Here is a 17,202-nt window from a genome sequence, read left to right as displayed (position 1 = left end):
GGATATTGGTTTTTCCATAGGTAGTCCTGTGCGAGGAAAAAATTTAACTTAAAAAGTTTAATCTAATTAAATTTCAGAATTTTTAGTATTTCAGGGGCGTCTTGTCAAATTTTATTTTTATTTAGCTAAAATTACATGGAGATTTTAATTATCCAATGTAATGAGTTTTGATCAATAAATACTTGTATGATTAGTACTCCTATTAGGATTTAGATTATTTTCATCACTTTTTCCTTTATGTCTTCTTCCAGTTAATTCCCAGCTATCAGAGGCAACCACTATTCTGATTTTTCTATCACTATAGACTAGTTTTTGAATTTCATGCAAATGGAATCATACAGTAGTACTATTTTTTATGTGGTTTCTTTTGTTCAACATAATGTTTTTGAGATTTATTCATACTGTTGTGAATATTGGGTTTTTTTTAATTGGTAAGTAGTATTCCATCAAATGATTAAACCACAGTTTGATTATTTATGCCCCTGTTGATGATTTTTTTTTTATTTTTTATTTTTTATAAACATATATTTTTATCCCCAGGGGTACAGGTCTGTGAATCACCAGGTTTACACACTTCACAGCACTCACCAAAGCACATACCCTACCCAATGTCCATAATCCCACCCCCTTCTCCAGAACCCTCTCCCCCCAGCAGCCCTCAGTTTGTTTTGTGAGATTAAGAGTCACTTATGGTTTGTCTCCCTCCCAATCCCATCTTGTTTCATTTATTCTTCTCCTACCCACTTAAGCCCCCATGTTGCATCACCACTTCCTCATATCAGGGAGATCATATGATAGTTGTCTTTCTCTGCTTGACTTATTTCGCTAAGCATGATACGCTCTAGTTCCATCCATGTTGTCGCAAATGGCAAGATTTCATTTCTTTTGATGGCTGCATAGTATTCCATTGTGTATATATACCACATCTTCTTGATCCATTCATCTGTTGATGGACATCTAGGTTCTTTCCATAGTTTGGCTATTGTGGACATTGCTGCTATAAACATTCGGGTGCACGTGCCCCTTTGGATCACTATGTTTGTATCTTTAGGGTAAATACCCAATAGTGCAATTGCTGGGTCATAGGGGAGTTCTATTTTCAACATTTTGAGGAACCTCCATGCTGTTTTCCAGAGTGGCTGCACCAGCTTGCATTCCCACCAACAGTGTAGGAGGGTTCCCCTTTCTCCACATCCTCGCCAGCATCTGTCATTTCGTGACTTGTTGATTTTAGCCATTCTGACTGGTGTGAGGTGATAACTCATTGTGGTTTTGATTTGTATTTCCCTGATGCCGAGTGATATGGAGCACTTTTTCATGTGTCTGTTGGCCATCTGGATGTCTTCTTTGCAGAAATGTCTGTTCATGTCTTCTGCCCATTTCTTGATTGGATTATTTGTTCTTTGGGTGTTGAGTTTGCTAAGTTCTTTATAGATTCTGGACACTAGTCCTTTATCTGATATGTCGTTTGCAAATATCTTCTCCCATTCTGTCAGTTGTCTTTTCGTTTTGTTCAGTGTTTCCTTTGCTGTGCAAAAGCTTTTGATCATGATGAAATCCCAACAGTTCATTTTTTCCCTTGCTTCCCTTGCCTTTTGCGTTGTTCCTAGGAAGATGTTGCTGCAGCAGAGGTCGAAGAGGTTGCTGCCCGAGTTCTCCTCAAGGATTTTGATGGATTCCTTTCGCACATTGAGGTCCTTCATCCATTTTGAGTCTATTTTTGTGTGTGGTGTAAGGAAATGGTCCAATTTCATTTTTCTGCATGTGGCTGTCCAATTTTCCCAGCACCATTTATTGAAGAGACTGTCTTTTTTCCATTGGACATTCTTTCCTGCTTTGTCGAAGATTAGGTGGCCATAGAGTTGAGGGTCTATTTCTGGGCTCTCTATTCTGTTCCATTGATCTATGTGTCTGTTTTTGTGCCAGTACCATGCTGTCTTGATGATGACCGCTTTGTAATAGAGCTTGAAATCCGGAATTGTGATGCCACCAACGTTGGCTTTCTTTTTCAATATCCCTTTGGCTATTCGAGGTCTTTTCTGGTTCCATATAAATTTTAGCATTATTTGTTGCATTTCTTTGAAAAAGATGGATGGTACTTTGATAGGAATTGCATTAAATGTGTAGATTGCTTTAGGTAGCATAGACATTTTCACAATATTTATTCTTCCAATCCAGGAGCATGGAACATTTTCCCATTTCTTTGTGTCTTCCTCAATTTCTTTCATGAGTACTTTATAGTTTTCTGAGTATAGATTCTGTGTCTCTTTGGTTAGGTTTATTCCTAGGTATCTTACGGTTTTGGATGCAATTGTAAATGGGACTGACTCCTTAATTTCTCTTTCTTCTGTCTTGCTGTTGGTGTAGAGAAATGCAACTGATTTCTGTGCATTGATTTTATATCCTGACACTTTACTGAATTCCTGTATAAATTCTAGCAGTTTTGGAGTGAGTCTTTTGGGTTTTCCACATATAGTATCATATCATCTGTGAAGAGTGATAATTTGACTTCTTCTTTGCCGATTTGGATGCCTTTAATTTCCTTTTGTTGTCTGATTGCTGAGGCTAGGACCTCTAGTACTATGTTGAATAGCAGTGGTGATAATGGACATCCCTGCCGTGTTCCTGACCTTAGCGGAAAAGATTTCAGTTTTTCTCCATTGAGAATGATATTTGCGGTGGGTTTTTCATAGATGGCTTTGATGATATTGAGGTATGTGCCCTCTATCCCTACACTTTGAAGAGTTTTGATCAGGAAGGGATGCTGTACTTTGTCAAATGCTTTTTCAGCATCTATTGAGAGTATCATATGGTTCTTGTTCTTTCTTTTATTGATGTGTTGTATCACATTGACTGATTTGCGGATGTTGAACCAACCCTGTAGCCCTGGAATAAATCCCACTTGGTCGTGGTGAATAATCTTTTTAATGTACTGTTAAATCCTATTGGCTAGTATTTTGTTGAGTGTTTTCACATCTGTGTTCATCAAGGATATTGGTCTATAGCTCTCTTTTTTGGTGGGATCCTTGTCTGGTTTTGGGATCAAGGTGATGCTGGTCTCATAAAATGAGTTTGGAAGTTTTCCTTCCATTTCTATTTTTTGGAACACTTTCAGGAGAATAGGAATTAGTTCTTCTTTAAATGTTTGGTAGAATTCCCCCGGGAAGCCGTCTGGCCCTGGGCTTTTGTTTGTTTGGAGATTTTTAATGACTGTTTCAATCTCCTTACTGGTTATGGGTCTGTTCAGGCTTTCTATTCATCCTGGTTCAGTTGTGGTAGTTTATATGTTTCTAGGAATGCATCCATTCCTTCCAGATTGTCAAATTTATTGGCATAGAGTTGCTCATAGTATGTTCTTATAATAGTTTGTATTTCTTTGGTGTTAGTTGTGATCTCTCCTCTTTCATTCATGATTTTATTTATTTGGGTCCTTTCTCTTTTCTTTTTGAGAAGTCGGGCCCGGGGTTTATCAATTTTATTAATTCTTTCAAAGAACCAGCTCCTAGTTTCGGTGATTTGTTCTATTGTTTTTTTTGTTTCTATTTCATTGATTTCTGCTCTGATCTTTATGATTTCTCTTCTCCTGCTGGGCTTAGGGTTTCTTTCTTGTTCTTTCTCCAGCTCCTTTAGGTGTAGGGTTAGGTTGTGTACCTGAGACCTTTCTTGTTTCTTGAGAAAGGCCTGTACCGCTATATATTTTCCTCTCAGGACTGCCTTTGTTGTGTCCCACAGATTTTGAACTGTTGTATTTTCATTATCATTTGTTTCCATGATTTTTTTCAATTCTTCTTTAATTTCCCGGTTGACCCATTCATTCTTTAGAAGGATGCTGTTTAGTCTCCATGTAATTGGGTTCTTTCCAAACTTCCTTTTGTGGTTGAGTTCTAGCTTTAGAGCATTGTGGTCTGAAAATATGCAGGGAATGATCCTAATCTTTTGATACCGGTTGAGTCCTGATTTAGGACCGAGGATATGATCTATTCTGGAGAATGTTCCATGTGCACTAGAGAAGAATGTGTATTCTGTTGCTTTGGGATGAAATATTCTGAATATATCTGTGATGTCCATCTGGTCCAGTGGGTCCTTTTTAAGGCCTTTATCTCCTTGTTGATCTTTTGCTTGGATGATCTGTCCATTTCAGCGAGGGGAGTGTTAAAGTCCCCTACTATTATTGTATTATTGTGGATGTGTTTCTTTGATTTTGTTATTAATTGGTTTATATAGTTGGCTGCTCCCATGTTAGGGGCATAGATATTTAAAATTGTTAGATCTTCTTGTTGGACAGATCCTTTGAATATGATATAATGTCCTTCCTCATCTCTTATAGTCTTTGGCTTAAAATCTAATTGATCTGATATAAGGATTGCCACTCCTGCTTTCTTCTGATGTCCATTAGCATGGTAAACTCTTTTCCACCCCCTCACTTTAAATCTGGAGGTGTCTTCGGGCTTAAAATGAGTTTCTTGGAGGCAACATATAGATGGGTTTTGTTTTTTTATCCATTCTGATACCCTGTGTCTTTTGACAGGGGCATTTAGCCCATTAACATTCAGGGTAACTATTGAGAGATATGAATTTAGTGCCATTGTATTGCCTATAAGGTGACTGTTACTGTATATGGTCTCTGTTCCTTTCTGATCTACCACTTGTAGGCTCTCTCTTTGCTTAGAGGACCCCTTTCAATATTTCCTGTAGAGCTGGTTTGGTATTTGCAAATTCTTTCAGTTTTTGTTTGTCCTGGAAGCTTTTTATCTCTCCTTCTATTTTCAATGATTGCCTAGCTGGATATAGTATTCTTGGCTGCATGTTTTTCTCGTTTAGTGCTCTGAAAATATCATGCCAGCTGTTTCTGGCCTGCCAGGTCTCTGTGGATACGTCAGCTGCCAATCTAATATTTTTACCATTGTATGTTACAGACTTCTTTTCCCGGGCTGCTTTCAGGATTTTCTCTTTGTCACTGAGACTTGTGAATTTTACTATTAGGTGACGGGGTGTGGGCCTATTCTTATTGATTTTGAGGGGCGTTCTCTGAACCTCCTGAATTTTGATGCTCGTTCCCTTTGCCATATTAGGGAAATTCTCCCCAATAATTCTCTCCAGTATACCTTCTGCTCCCCTCTCTCTTCTTCTGGAATCCCAATTATTCTAATGTTGTTTCGTCTTATGGTGTCACTTATCTCTCGAATTCTCCCCTCGTGGTCCAGTAGCTGTTTGTCCCTCTTTTGCTCAGTTTCTTTATTCTCTGTCATTTGGTCTTCTATATCACTAATTCTTTCTTCTGCCTCATTTATCCTAGCAGTGAGAGCCTCCATTTTTGATTGCACCTCATTAATAGTTTTTTTGATTTCAACTTGGTTAGATTTTAGTTCTTTTCTTTCTCCAGAAAGGGCTTTTATATCTCTCGAGAGGGTTTCTCTAGTATCTTCCATGCCTTTTTCGAGCCCGGCTAGAACCTTGAGAATTGTCATTCTGAACTCTAGATCTGACATATTACCAATGTCTGTATTGATTAGGTCCCTAGCCTTCGGTACTGCCTCTTGTTCTTTTTTTTGTGTTGAATTTTTCCGTCTTGTCATTTTGTCCAGATAAGAGTATATGAAGGGGCAAGTAAAATACTAGAAGGGTGGCAACAACCCCAGGAAAATGTGCTTTAACCAAATTAGAAGAGATCCCAAATCGTGAGGGGGGAGAAAGGGGATAAAAAGAGGTTCAAAAAGGAAGAAAGAAAGAAAAAAGAAAAAAAAAGAAAAGAAAAGAATTTAAAAAAAAAAAGAAAACACCTAAGAAAAATGTAAAAAAGAAAAAATATATATTAGAAAAACTAGTAAAAAATCATTAAGAAAGAAAAAGGTAACAGTTAAAAAAAGAAAAAAATTTTTACCCGAAGGCGAGAAAAAAAAAAAAAAACAAAGAATGAAAAAGAAAAAAATAAATTAACTGCAAGACTAAAAAAAATCACAGGGAAAAAGCCATGAGTTCCGTGCTTGGCTTTCTCCTCCTCTGGAATTCTGCTGCTCTCCTTGGTATTGAAACCGCACTCTTTGGTAGGTGAACTTGGTCTCGGCTGGATTTCTTGTTGATCTTCTGGGGGAGTGGCCTGTTTTAGTGATTCTCAAGTGTCTTTGCCCCAGGCGGAATTACACCGCCCTTACCGGGGCCGGGGTGAGTAATCCGCTCGGTTTTGCTTTCAGGAGCTTTTGTTCCCTGAGCGCTTTCCGTAGAGTTCCGGAGGACGGGAATACAAATGGTGGCCTCCTGGTCTCCGGCCCGGATGAGCCGTGAGCCCAGGGCCGCACTCCTCAGTGCGTCCTCAGAGAACAGCGCCCAGTTACTCCCGCCTGACCTCCGGCCGCGCTCTGAGCTCACCGAGCCTGCGACCTGTTCAAGGTAACCCCGAGCTGCGAGCTTACTGTCGGCTCTGTCTCTGTAGCCGGCTTTCCCGTTCCAATACCTGCAAGCTCTGCGACACTCAGATACCCCTTATCCTTCTGTGACCCTGCGGGACCTGAGGCCACACTGACCCCGTGTGGGCTTTGCCCCGGTTTAGCCTCTGGAGCGATGTCCCTCAGCTGAACAGACTTTTAAAAGTCCTGATTTTTTGCGCGGTTGCTCCGCCGCTTGCCAGGAGCCGGCCCCTCCCCCCGGGGTCTAGCTTCCCGTCGCTTTGGATTCACTTCTCTGCCGGTCCTACCTTTCAGAAAGTGGTTGTTTTTCTGTTTCCAGAATTGCTGTTCTTCTTCTCTTCGATCTGCCGATGGATTTTTAGGTGTTTGCAATCTTTAGATAAGGTATCTAGCTGATCTCCGGCTAGCTGAAGTAGTCTCAGCCTGCTACTTCTCCGCCATCTTGACTCCTCCTCTCCCCTGTTGATGATATGATTCATTTCTGGTAAATATCCTGAATACTCACTACTGTGAATAAGTCTGGTATAAATATTATGGTACCAGTATTTTAGGGAACAAATACTTTACTTTCTTTTGGGCAAATACATAGGAAGGGAATTTGCTGGGTATTAGTGTTGGCATATTTTTAACTTAATTGTATTTCCAACAGGCACATAGGAGAGGTCCAGTGCATATATCCTGAATGGTATCTTCTTCAAAGCATACATTTATAGTTTGGGGCATTACATTTTAGACCTGTAAGATTTTTTTATCCATTTACATGGACATGAGAAAGGTCTCTGAAAATAGACTTGGGTTTTTCTCTATATTGCCAGATATTTGTCACTTTTGCTCCATGGGTCTTAGGTTTTTATGGAAAGGAACAATATAGGGTCATCCACTAAGTATGATAGATGAATATGACCATAGCTATGAATGTTAGGCTCTATGTGTTTTTGGCTGTTAAATTAAAGTGATTGCCTCCTTTTAATAATTAGGTACTAATTATTTTCTTAAAAAATATGAAACAGTAAAATACTGTAGTTTATAGGTCAATTCACATTACATACCCATATTTGAAGTTTTAAATATACCTTTATTTTATTGCATTTTTGAAAGTCAGATAACTTTTAGGTTCAGATTATTTTTCATATTGTATCAAATATTGATTGAATCCAGATGGGAAAATCCAAACATGTGAGGCTACAGGTTGATATTTATTTTGCAATATTTCCTAGAAGGAATGCTTGCTTTCTTGTTTTGTTTTGTTTTTTTTAAGATTTTATTTATTTACTTGAGAAAGAGACAATGAGAGAGAGAGCATGAGAGAGGAGAAGATCAGAGGGAGAAGCAGACTCCCCGTGGAGCTGGGAGGCCGATGCGGGACTCGATCCGGAAACTCCAGTTTCATGACCCGAGCCGAAGGCAGTCGTCAAACCAACTTAGCCACTCAGGCGTCCCTAGAAGGAATTATTTCTTGAAATAATAATTATTATTATTATTATTTCCTTCTGTCCAATTGTGATACTCTTACTATTTCAGATCCCTTCTGTGTATTTCAGAATCATTGTGCTTCCTCTTTAAACATTATAAATGTATTTCTTGTGAAAAATTTAGGAGAACACATAATGTGGTAAGCTCTTTATAGCAAGTGCATAACATGCATATGTGAAATGCTCTTTAATAAATTTTATAGAACACCCAAAAGAGGACTTAAAAATCCAGTTCCAGAAATTATGAAAGAAATGATAATGATATTCTGAAAGTTAAGCAGATAGCTGTTTTAATCTTAGGAAACTTGAGATCCACGACATTTTGGAATTCTTTATCAAAAACTTGAGTCTCCAGCTATTTTTTTTTTTTAAATTAGCTATCAGTTATACTAAATCAAAAGATTAGAACCATTTTTTTTCTTCTGAAAGACCGTTCTATTTTCTGATGGTTTTCCTTTAAAATATACATTATTTGCTCCTGAGTCCCACTGAAATCATTGAGGGGGGAAGAAAGATCTCTGCAACCATTGGCCATTTACTTTTAACTGTGAGTTTAGAAGGAGTTTGAGTTGTATAGAGATTAGTTTTATTTTTTATCATCTATATATCTTATTTCTCTTTCCTGATTCTATCTTTTTTTAATATTGATAGGCTGAAACTTAAAACTGAGATGCAGATAAATGTCAGATTAAAGAGTAAATAAGGCGTACTACCTTATTTAAAGTTTAGTTCTCAGTTTAGTGCTCACTTTCTTTGGGGACATGACTATCTTTATAGCTGAATATATCTTTTTTATTTTATATTTATTTATTATTTAAAAAAAATAAACATATAATGTATTTTTATCCCCCGTGGTACAGGTCTGTGAATCGCCAGGTTTACACACTTCACAGCACTCACCATAGCATATACCCTCCCCAATGTCCATAACCCCACCCCCCTCTCCCAAACCCGCTCCCCCCAACAACCCTCAGTTTGTTTTGTGAGATTAAGAGTCACTTATGGTTTGTCTCCCTCCCAATCCCATCTTGTTTCATTCATTCTTCTCCTACCCCCTTAACCCCTCATGTTGCATCTCCATTTCCTCATATCAGGGAGACAGTTGTCTTTTTCTGATTGACTTATTTCACTAAGCATGATACCCTCAGTTCCATCCACGTTGTCACAAATGGCAAGATTTTATTTCTTTTGATGTCGCATGGTATTCCATTGTGTATATATACCACATCTTCTTTATCCATTCATCTGTTGATGGACATCTAGGTTCTTTCCATAGTTTGGCTATTGTAGACATTGCTGCTATAAACATTCGGGTGCACGTGCCCCTTTGGATCACTACGTCTGTATCTTTAGGGTAAATACCCAGTAGTGCAATTGCTGGGTCGTAGGGTAGTTCTATTTTCAACATTTTGAGGAACCTCCAAGCTGTTTTTCAGAGTAGTTGCACCAGCTTGCATTCCCACCAACAGTGTAGGAGGGTTCCCCTTTCTCCACATCCTCGCCAGCATCTGTCATTTCCTGACTTGTTAATTTCAGCCATTCTGACTGGTGTGAGGTGATATCTCATTGTGGTTTTGATTTGTATTTCCCTGATGCCGAGTGATGTGGAGCACTTTTTTTTTTTTAATTTATTTGACAGACAGATCAAAAGTAGGCAGAGAGGAAGGTAGAGAGAGAGGAAGGGAAGCAGGCTCCCTGCCGAGCAGAGAACCTGATGCGTGGCTTGATCCCAGGACTCGGGATCATGTCCTGAGGTGAAGGCAGAGGCCTTAACCCACTGAGCCACCTAGGCGCCCCTGTGGAGCACTTTTTCATGTGTCTGTTGGCCATCTGGATGTCTTCTTTGCAGAAATGTCTGTTCATGTCTTCTGCCCATTTCTTGATTGGATTCTTTGTTCTTTGGGTGTTGAATTTGCTAAGTTCTTTATAGATTTTGTACACTAGCCCTTTATCTGATATTTCGTTTGCAAATATCTTCTCCCATTCTGTCAGTTGTCTTTTGGTTTTGTTCACTGTTTCCTTTGCTGTGCAAAAGCTTTTGATCTTGATGAAATCCCAATAGTTATTTTTGCCCTTGCTTCCCTTGCCTTTGGCAATGTTCCTAGGAAGATGTTGCTGAGGTTGAGGTCCAAGAGGTTGCTGCCTGTGTTCTCCTCAAGAATTTTGATGGATTCCTTTCTCACATTGAGGTCCTTTTTCCATTTGAATCTATTTTCGTGTGTGGTGTAAGGAAATGGTCCAATTTCATTTTTCTGCATGTGGCTGTCCAATTTTCCCAACACCATTTATTGAATAGGCTGTCTCTTTTCCATTGGACATTCCTTCCTGCTTTGTCGAAGATTAGTCGACCATAGAGTTGAGGGTCTATTTCTGGGCTCTCTATTCTGTTCCATTGATCTATGTGTCTGTTTTTGTGCCAGTACCATGCTGTCTTGATGATGACAGCTTTGTAATAGAACTTGAAGTCCGGAATTGTGATTCCACCAGCTTTGGCTTTCTTTTTCAATATTCTTTTGGCTATTTGAGGTCTTTTCTGGTTCCATATGAATTTTAGGGTTATTTGTTCCATTTCTTTGAAAAAAAATGGATGCTTTTTTGATAGGAATTGCATTAAATATGTAGACTGCTTTAGGTAGCATAGACATTTTTACAATATTTGTTCTTCCAGTCCAGGAGCATGGAACATTTTCCCATTTATTTGTGTCTTCCTCAATTTCTCTCATGAGCACTTTATAGTTTTCTGAGTGTCGATTCTTAGCCTCTTTGGTTAGGTTGATTCCTAGGTATCTTATAGTTTTGGGTGCAATTGTAAATGGGGTTGACTCCTTAATTTCTCTTTCTTCTGTCTTGTTGTTGGTGTAGAGAAATGCAACTGATTTCTGTGCATTGACTTTATATCCTGACACTTTACTGAATTCCTGTACACGTTCTAGCAGTTTTGGAGTGGAGTCTTTTGGTTTTTCCACTTATAGTATCATATCATCTGTGAAGAGTGATAGTTTGGCTTCTTTGCTGATTTGGATGCCTTTAATTTCCTTTTGTTGTCTGATTGCTGAGGCTAGGACTTCTAGTACTGTGTTGAATAGCAGTGTTGATAATGGACATCCCTGCCGAGTTCCTGACCGTAATGGAAAAGCTTTCAGTTTTTCTCCATTGAGAATGATATTTGTGGTGGGTTTTTCATAGATGGCTTTGATGATATTGAGGTATGTGCCCTCTATCCCTACACTTTGAAGAGTTTTGATCAGGAAGGGATGCTGTACTTTGTCAAATGCTTTTTCAGCATCAATTGAGAGTATCATATGGTTCTTGTTCTTTCTTTTATTAATGTATTGTATCACATTGATTTGCAGATGTTAAACCAACCTTGCAGCCCTGGAATAAATCCCACTTGGTCGTGGTGAATAATCCTTTAATGTACTATTGAATCCTATTGGCTAGTATTTTGGTGAGAATTTTCACATCTGTGTTCATCAAGGATATTGGTCTATAGTTCTCTTTTTTGTTGGGATCCATGTCTGGTTTTGGGATCAAGGTGATGCTGGCCTCATAAAATGAGTTTGGAAGTTTTCCTTCCATTTCTATTTTTTGGAACACTTTCAGGAGAATAGGAATTAGTTCTTTTTTAAACTTTTGGTAGAGTTCCCCTGGGAAGCGGTCTGGCCCTGGGCTTTTGTTTGTTTGGAGATTTTTGATGACTGTTTCGATCTCCTTACTGGTTATGTGTCTGTTTAGGTTTTCTATGTCTTCCTAGTTCAGTTGTGGTAGTTTATATGTCTCTAGGAATGCATCCATTTCGTCCAGATTGTCAAATGTTGGCATAGAGTTGCTCATAGTATGTTCTGATAATTGTTTGTATTTCTTTGGTGTTAGTTGTGATCTCTTCTCTTTCATTCATGATTTTATTTATTTGGGTCCTTTCTCTTTTCTTTTTGAGAAGTCTCGCCAGGGGTTTATCAATCTTATTAATTCTTTCAAAGAACCAGCTCCTAGTTTTTTTGATTTGTTCTATTGTTTTTTTGGTTTCTATTTCATTGATTTCTGCTCTGATCTTTATGATTTCTCTTCTCCTGTTGGATTTAGGGTTTCTTTCTTGTTCTTTCTCCAGCTCCTTTAGGTGTAGGGTTAGGTTGTGTACTTGAGACCTTTCTTGTTTCTTGAGAAAGGCTTGTACCGCTATGTATTTTCCTTTCAGGACTGTCTTTGCTGTGTCCCACAGATTTTGAACTGTTGTGTTTTCATTATCATTTGTTTCCATGAATTTTTTCAATTCTTCTTTAATTTCCCGGTTGACCCATTCATTCTTTAGAAGGATGCTGTTTAGTCTCCATGTAATTGGGTTCTTTCCAAACTTCCTTTTGTGATTGAGTTCTAGCTTCAGAGCATTGTGGTCTGAAAATATGCAGGGAATGATCCCAATCTTTTGATACTGGTTGAGACCTGATTTAGGACCCAGGATGTGATCTATCCTGGAGAATGTTCCATGTGCATCAGAGAAGAATGTGTATTCTGTCGCTTTGGGATGAAATGTTCTGAATATATCTGTGATGTTCATCTGGTCCTGTGTGTCATTTAAGGCCTTTATCTCCTTGTTGATCTTTTGCTTGGATGATCTGTCCATTTCAGTGAGGGGAGTGGTAAAGTCCTCTACTATTATTGTATTATTGTGGATGTGTTTCTTTGATTTTGTTATTAATTGGTTTATATAGTTGGCTGCTCCCATGTTAGGGGCATAGATATTTAAAATTGTTAGATCTTCTTGTTGGACAGATCCTTTGAATATGATATAATGTCCTTCCTCATCTCTTATAGTCTTTGGCTTAAAATCTAATTGATCTGATATAAGGATTGCCACTCCTGCTTTCTTCTGATGTCCATTAGCATGGTAAATTCTTTTCCACCCCCTCACTTTAAATCTGGAGGTGTCTTCGGGTCTGAAATGAGTTCTTGTAGGCAACATATAGATGGGTTTTGTTTTTTATCTATTCTCATACCTGGTGTCTTTTGATTGGGGCATTGAGCCCATTAACATTCAGGGTAACTATTGAGGGATATGAATTTAGTGCCATTGTATTCCCTGTAAGGTGACTGTTACTGTATATTGTCTTTGTTCCTTTCTGATCTACTACTTTTAGGCTCTGTCTTTGCTTAGAGGACCCCTTTGAATATTTCCTGTAGAGCTGGTTTGGTGTTTGCAAATTCTTTCAGTTTTTGTTTGTCCTGGAATCTTTTTATCTCTCCTATTTTCAATGATAGCCTAGCTGGATATAGTATTCTTGGCTGCATGTTTTTCTCGTTTAGTGCTCTGAATATATCATGCCAGTTCTTTCTGGCCTGCCAGGTCTCTGGATAATTCTGCTGCCAATCTAATATTTTTACCATTGTATGTTACAGACTTCTTTTCCCAGGCTGCTTTCAGGATTTTCTCTTTGTCACTAAGACTTGTAAATTTTACTATTAGTTGATGGCGTGTGGACCTAATTCTTGTTGATTTTGAGGGGCATTCTCTGCACCTCCTGGATTTTGATGCTTGTTCTCTTTGCCATATTAGGGAAATTGTCTACAATAATTCCCTCCAATTTACCTTCTGTTCCCCTCTCTCTTTCTTCTTCTTCTGGAATCCCAATTATTCTAATGTTGTTTCATCTTATAGTGTCACTTATCTCTCGAATTCTCCCCTCTTGGTCCAGTAGCTGTTTGTCCCTCTAGCTTCTTTATTCTGTCATTTGGTTTTCTATATCACTAATTCTTCTGCCTCATTTATCCTAGGAGTGAGAGCCTCCATTTTATATTGCACCTCATTTATAGCTTTTTTAAATTTCAACTTGATTAGATTTTAGTTCTTTTATTTCTCCAGAAAGAGCTTTTATTTCTCCCGAGAGGGTTTCTCTAATATCTTCCATGCCCTTTTTGAGCCTGGCTAGAACCTTGAGAATCGTCATTCTGAACTCTATATCTGACATATTACCAATGTCTTTATTGATTAGGTCTCTAGCCTTCGGTACTGCCTCTTGTTCTTTTTTTTGTGGTGAATTTTTCCGCCTTGTCAATTTGTTCAGATAACAGTATATGAAGGAGCAAGTAAAATACTAAAAGGGTGGCAAAGACCCCAGGAAAATACGCTTTAACCAAATCAGAAGAGACCCCAAATCGTGGGGAGGAGAAAGGGGATAAGAAGAGGTTCAGAAAAAAAAAATGGAAACAATTAAAAAAAAGAAAACAAAGAAAAAATATAAAAAAGAAAAAGTATACATATTCAATAAACTAGTTAAAAAACGTTAAAAAAGAAAAGGGTAAAAGTTTAAAAAACTTAGCGGAACAAAAAAAAAATTGAAAAAAAAAACCCCACAAATTAAATTAACTGCAAGACTAATGAATCATGGGGAGAAAGCCATGAGTTCAGTGCTTTGCTTTCTCCTCCTCTGGAATTCCGCTGCTCTCCTTGGTATTGAACCTGTACTCCTTGGTAGGTGAACTTGGTCCTGGCTGGATTTCTTGTTGATCTGCTTGGGAAGGGACCTGTTGTAGTGATTCTCAAGTGTCTTTGCCCCCGTTGGATTTGCACCACTCTTACCAGGGGCTGGGCTTAGAAATCTACTCGGGTTCGCTTTCCAGAGCTTTTGTTCCCTGAATGCTTTCCGTAGAGTTCCGGAGGACGGGAATGAAAATGGCAGCCTCCTAGTCTCCAGCCCAGAGGAGCCGAGAGCTCAGGGCCCCACTCCTCAGTGCACCCTCAGTGAATAGTGCCCAATAACTCCCGTCTCCCTGGCCTCCTGCCGCGCTCCGAGCTCACCCAGGCTGCGACTGGTTCAAGGTAACCCCGAGCTGAGAGCTCACTCCTCGGCTCTCTCTCTGTAGCATGCTTCCCCATTCTAATACCTGCAAGCTCTGTGACACTCAGACACCCCCATCCTTCTGTGACCCTGCGGGACCTGGGGCCACGCTGACCCCGCGTGGGCTTCACCCCGGTTTAGCCTCTGGAGCGATGTCCCTCAGCTGAATAGTCTTAAAAGTCCTGATTTTGTGCTCCGTTGCTCCGCCGCTTGCCGGGAGCCGGCCCCTCCTCCTGTGGTCTATCTTCCCGTCGCTTTGGATTCACTTCTCTGCCAGTCCTATCTTTCAGAAAGTGGTTGATTTTCTGTTTCTAGAGTTGCTGTTCTTCTCTTTGAATCTCCCATTGGATTCATAGTTGTTTGCAATGTTTAGATAAGATATCTAGCTGATCTCCTGCTACCTGATGTAGCCTCAGCCTGCTACTTCTTCGCCATCTTGACTCCTCCCCCTATAGCTGAATATATCATTAGAATTCATTGCTGATTGATTTTTTATTGAGAAAGTAATGACCATGGTTAATTAACACAATAAGCAGCTTCCATGCCTCCTCTTCTTAAGTCATAGCATTTATAATAAAAGTTTTAACAGGCTGCAGTTGATTTGTATATGCTTCAGTAAATTATTTTTCAATAAAATATAGGAAAGTAGGAAGCAGGGCAATTATGATAGTTCCCTATTATGGCAGAGTAGTATATTGCCTTTAATATGGTTTTCCAACTGGAAATTTAAGCTCATAGGGGTTGCCTGGGTTGCTCAGTCAGTTAAGGGGCTGCTTTTGGCTCAGGTCATGATCCCAGGGCACTGGGATCAAGTCCTGCATCAGGCTCTCTGCTTCCCCCTCTCTTTCTGCCTGCCGCTCTGCCTACTTGTGCTCTCTTTTTGTGTCAAATAAATAAAATCTTAAAAAAAAGAGAGAGAGAGATAGAGAAGAGAGAGAGAAAGAGAGGCAGGAAGAAATTTAAGCACACACAGAGATGGGAGAATTCCAAAGGGAAACCAGAGCTTCAAAAGTCCTCCTCACAAGCTTTTTGATGATATTGCCACCTTTACTTCCTTCTTCTGTGGTTGTACTCCAGCCTTTTACAATGTGCTAGGATATCAGGAGGGGGATGTACAGTTGCAGAGCCTTCCTGTAATGGCAACAACTCTAAGGTAACTTTATATGTGACATATAAAGCATAAGGGAGGGTATATGCATATATATTTTTTTAAGACTTTATTTATTTATTTATTTGATGGGGGTGGGGGAGAGAGGGAGAGAGGGAACACAAGCATGGGGGGTGGTAGAGGGAGAAGCAGGGGCCGCAGAATAGGGAGCCTGATGGGGGGCTGGGATCGTGGAGCCTGGATTATGGACCCTGGAATCATGACCTGAACCCAAGGCAGAAGCTTAATGACTGAGCCACCCAGGTGCCCTGGGTATATGCAGTTTTATAAATTGAAAATTATTTAACTACTGACAACTATAAATTTTTAGTGAAATATTTTATTTTGTAGGAATCAGAAATAATAAGTGAATGTTTACTCTGTGTTTAGTACCACATTAGGTACAAGTTTTAGGGAAGGTATGACATGAAAAAATTAGAAAATAAGACATTTCATAGGGTTAAGGCCCTAAAATGAGAAATGTTACCTCTTTTCCTAGGTTTGCTTTGGCACATCAATCAATCTGTCATCTGATTAAAAAGTGAGAAAAATTGTATAAGGGAAGCTGGATAATGTGGCCTAATCCTTTGTACCATTATCTGTACTAAGATGCTGGCAAATAAAGAGCTAACCTACCTTTTCTAACTATACAAAGATGCAAGAATCCTTTCTGTTACTCTCAAGGAAAACCGATTATGGTTCTTGTAGTGCTGATGTTTGCCAGTGTGATGTCCTTTTTTCTAATAGATCAAGGTCTTAAGAACCTCAATTAATGTCCCCATGGATTTGTACAATTAGATGTTTATTACCCATATTGGCCATTTTTTTTAAAGATTTTATTTATTTATTTGACAGAGAGAAATTACAAGTACACTGAGAGGCAGGCAGAGAGAGAGAGAAGGAAGCAGGCTCCCCGCTGAGCAGAGAGCCCGATTCGGGACTCCATCCCAGGACCCTGAGATCATGACCCGAGCCGAAGGCAGCGGCTTAATCCACTGAGCCACCCAGGCGCCCCACCCATATTGGCCATTTTTACTCCATTTAGTGCTCACTCTTTATACCCATATTGGGCTTTTCATTTTTTTTTTTTCTTCTCTTGAATTCTGTTTGAGGTGAAAGTTTTATTAGCTCCTTGAAAATGGGAGTACCTTTTCCTTTTTTTTTCCCCCCATGTTTGCTGCTGTGTACATTCCTGGTTTCTTCTCCAGTAAAATTTACTTGGTTCTATTTTCTCCCTACTATATAATAATAAGCTAATATTATAAAACTGGTAGCGCCAGCTACTCAGCTGGACTAATTGATTTTGTTGCAGTGTCCTAACTTAGGTTGTAAAGTCTCTAAAAGGA

At 39.2% G+C, this 17,202-nt stretch overlaps 1 protein-coding gene and 1 long non-coding RNA gene across 21 annotated transcripts in view; one reads left to right on the top strand and one right to left on the bottom strand.

Annotated features, from left to right (window-relative positions):
* The window catches only part of LOC309872503, an 857,896-nt gene that overhangs the window by 41,875 nt on the left and 798,819 nt on the right, over positions 1-17,202 (bottom strand). The gene's annotated exons all lie outside the window — the stretch shown is intronic.
* EHBP1 (EH domain binding protein 1) overlaps positions 1-17,202 on the top strand; it is a 348,209-nt gene that overhangs the window by 64,765 nt on the left and 266,242 nt on the right. The window lies entirely within an intron of this gene.

This window comes from Mustela nivalis (assembly GCF_964662115.1).
Source record: "Mustela nivalis genome assembly, chromosome: 8".
NCBI lineage: Eukaryota > Metazoa > Chordata > Mammalia > Carnivora > Mustelidae > Mustela > Mustela nivalis.
The sequence above is the reverse complement of the archived record's forward strand: the minus strand, read 5'-3'. Positions and strand labels throughout refer to the sequence as shown.